Below are 4,176 nucleotides of genomic sequence, written 5' to 3'. Positions count from 1 at the left end.
TTAACGAATCCAAAACTTTAGGTCGACAACCTTCCACACATTGGTCCAAAGCATCAACACATATAAATGTCGGCTGTGAAGATGTGACAGCCTGCAGCATCTTCACAATTTCTGGCACTCGTAATCCCTTTCCACCTATCACCTTTTTGTGATCCCGAAAGGTCTGAGTTATCTCATCCGGAATTCTCTCCAATCCACCGACAATTTGTTTCAATAGTGAGCTGAGTATGTTTTCCGGAGACTCCTGCGCCGCGAAATCAACGTAGAAACACGCTACAGCAACGTTTTGCACTTTTGCCTTATCGCACAACCGGTCTACCACCAGTGAACTAGATCACTGATCAGCGCCACCACCCCAAGACTCCCCTCTGGCGATTATCGCTCACCTGGAATATGTCTTGCCAACTGCTGGATCGCCCCAGCAAAATAAAATCGCAGGCTCAGATCCATTCTTTTGGGCTCCATCACACCACCTCCGAAATTCCGCGGTTTCCAGCAGCCATTCCCCTACATTGTCGGCCCGGAGGGTTCGAATGTTCTGGTGCCGGACGCGGGGCTCCAGCGGAGACAGCCATGCTAAAATCTCGGAGCGCTCGTCTACCGCCCCAATATTGTTCACGTTCAATACGATGTCGTTATCGAAAGAGTTGGTGTCACGCGAGTAGTGAGTGTTGTGGGAGTTGGTGGCATAATTGATGTAAGGGTGCGACATTTTCTCGCTGGGTGTGATGTCGAGAGGATGAGTTGTTGAGCTGCTGGGTCCTGTTCACTGAAATTGAACAAGCAAATGGAAAGTGGGGTCGGATCTCGGCACTTTGTGGCTGAACAACCCGCCATATCATTCCCCCGGTTTGTGTAACCGATACTCGGTCAATACCCTTTCTTACGCCTACCGTAGTTACAGCTTCTTAGCTTCATGCTCAATTCCCCTAATATCGACAGTCACCTCTCCCTTATATATTCCGTAGAGCCCCGCCAATAACTTACGAGAGGCTACTTTTGCCATCGCCGTGGTGCCTCAAAAGTGGTATTTGTGGGCACATTCACTAGATCACTTGGTAGGCCGTTGGTAGGCTTCTTGGAGGTTATGGTGCACGGTAATGCGGATGCTAGATATCTGGTATCCGGAGTTGCGGGATCAGGAAGGCTCGGAACATGGCGGAATAACCCTGGGTGTTTTACCCAGCTGCTGTTGTTCCATGTTTCCGGATATGAATGGAAACCATCAAACACTAGAGAAGGGTCTGGAGATATTGCTGTGCAGATATATCATATGTTATGCTGTTATGTAGTTCCATTAGCTAGTTGATACACTTACTACGGAGTATGGAAGCCCATTGACCACATCCCCACGAACAATTCGTTAATAAAACTTTACAGTGGCCACACGATAACCATTTTGGGTTTATAAAAGAAATCCTTAAAACTCAAAGAAAAACAAAGCACGCCTAAAGAGAAAAAGATAAGAAGAGAGAGAAAAAACAAGGGGGCAGGGAATGGAAATTCAGGAAAAACAAAAGATATAAAGGAGAAAAAGAGAATTAAAAGAAATGAACCAAATGAGAATTGAAGCTTATGCTCCATCAAAGTCTAATTTACCACCCTTACACTCACAGCCATCTCCCAAATCATTGTCAGGCATATACGGAGCACCATCTCGTCCGAGTGTTGATCTAAGCATTCCTGATTGATTCTCTGAAAATTCGGGGATGCAACTATTGGCACCAGTGAGTTCATCCGTGATAAAAATATTACGATTCGTATTCCAAAAAGCACACCCCGTCCTCTTTGCCCCTGTTCTTTCACGAAGCGTGCCACTTTTCTGGAATCTGGTTGAATATGCTGAAGTCAATTAGCAACACCCACACTTCTCAAATTTCTCGAACCTTATACCTCCCTTTTTTCCCGCCACTTTCGAGTCTAGCATCTTGCTTATTTGTTTCTCCTCTCTTTGGGTGAACCTAACCTCCCTTTTGTTTTTTTTATTATATTCTATCGTTTTGTGCATTGTGCAGACTTTATTTCTAAATACAAAATTGGGCTTGCCTAGCCGCTATGATGTTTTATTAGGGACTAGCTGGTGGCTGTGTGGTCACTATGGGCATCTGCACGGTCATCGCACATTCCTGTCGGCAGAGCACTATTGTTTGCACGTATTAATTAAACTAATATTGAAAAAATATAATAATATTGAGAATTCATTCAACGCTGGTAATGAGACACAGGGATCCAGGGGCGTCGCGTATCATACAAGATTCCTTTGGTGCCCTTTCGAAACCGAAAAACCCTTCGATAAAAAAAAAGAAAAAACAATTTGAGCTTACTAAAAATCCATTCCAGAATCTCTACCACCCCCGTACAACTACTTTTGCCATTCTCTCTCTGACGTGAGCCAGGCAGAGCGCAGAAAACGATAGATCAAAAAGACTTTCCATCAACCGGTGCTTCCGCACATACCCTCCGATCAACTTTGATACTTTATTCCATTTTTAGGGCTCATCTTTAGGGCGGTGCGCTCATGACTAATCACTCGGAGCTTCAGAGCTGAGGGCATTTTCTGTGAGAACCTTTTTTTGGCCCTGGCACCATATACAATGCTCCAATTTCAAACCCCTTACAACTCACCCAGTTATGTTTCTCGTCGGTTTGAGAGCGCAAAGTAGTAACTAGTGCGCATGTTTTCGCTCTTAAAAAACACCCCATTTTATATCCCATCTTGGTGGAGTAGTCGACCTTCAAACTGCTTTCCACGAAAAATAGCCAGGTATGATACCCCGTGACAGGCATTATAGCACCCTAAATTACAGAGGTGAATTGTGAAGACCCCCAGGCAAATGCTGTTTTCATAGCCGAGTCACCTAAGTTAGTCCGGGAATAAGCCTATCGGATTGCGAGACTTCCAACCATGAGACAGTAGGCTTCACCAGCTCAGTCAGGGTAAGCGTCGCGGGGTTGGGGCTGGGTTGTCACTTATTTGACGATGGCGGATAGGCTAAAGGGAATCTCATAGTATAATTGGTTACAGTAGATGCTTCGGTAGGGGGCAGAAGAACAGCTTAGCAGCGATGAACAATGATGAAAAGTCAGAATTTATGGCTAAGGAGGGGGCAAGGGCCAATCTAATTCTCAACGCTATATACTGTAGTTATACAAAAGACATAAAATCAAAAGTAAAACATAGATCAGAAATTCACGGTATAGCTATGATACAAGAGAGTATATCTAAACAGTACGCTGAACTGTATTGAGGGAAGGATAAACAGCAGCGTCTTCAAGTTCGCCGCAGGCTTTGGGAGGGATGTGAAAGCGACCCAGGGCAGAGGGAAGAGGCCGGTGCGCACATGGCTGTGTCTATGCGCGCGTGGAGGTTACTGAGGACGGTGGGAGAGACTTTGCTTTGTTGGACTTAAGTTGTGCAGGGCAGCAGGGGTGTGGGGGTTCGTGGGCACGTAGTAGCTTCATCGTGCCAGTTCCGAGCACGAAAGTGACATTTCACCGCATTTTCTGGTGCGTTGGCGTTGACACCTTCTCGTTCTAAGAGTAGCTATACTACCCGATCACCCCCATTCCTGGCAGCCAACCAGGATGGTGTCCAGCCACCGTTGTCTGGCGTATCGGGGTTGACGTCTCCCGCCCCAACAGCAGCTTCACTGCTCCATCGCATCCATTCCTGGCAGCCCACAAGAGCGGTGTTCGGCCCTTGTTGTCACGCACATTGGGGTTAGTGTCTTCCCGTCCCAACAGCAGCTTTACTACTCCATCACGACCACTCCCGGCAGCCCACGAGAGCGGCGTTCGGCCCATGTTATCACGTATATTGGCGTTGACGTCTTCCCGCCCCAACAGTAGCTTCACTATTCCATCGCGCACATTCCCAGCAGCCCACAAGAGAGGTGTTCGGCCTCTGCTGTCACGCGTATTGGGGTTGACATCTTCCCGCTCCAACAGTAGCTTCAATACCGCATGGCGCCCACTCCCGGCGGCCCACGAGAGCGGTGTTCGGCCCTTCTTGTCACGTATATTGGGGTTGACGTCTTCCCGCCTAAATAGTAACTTCACTACTCCATCAAACCCACTCCAGCAGCCCACGAGAGCGGTGATCGGCCATTGATGTTGCGCGTATTGGGGTTGACATCCGCCCGCCCCAACAGTAGTTTCACTACTCCATCGTGCCCC

This window comes from Tuber melanosporum (assembly GCF_000151645.1).
Source record: "Tuber melanosporum whole genome shotgun sequence assembly, scaffold_69, strain Mel28".
NCBI classification, from domain to species: domain Eukaryota; kingdom Fungi; phylum Ascomycota; class Pezizomycetes; order Pezizales; family Tuberaceae; genus Tuber; species Tuber melanosporum.
The sequence above is the reverse complement of the archived record's forward strand: the minus strand, read 5'-3'. Positions refer to the sequence as shown.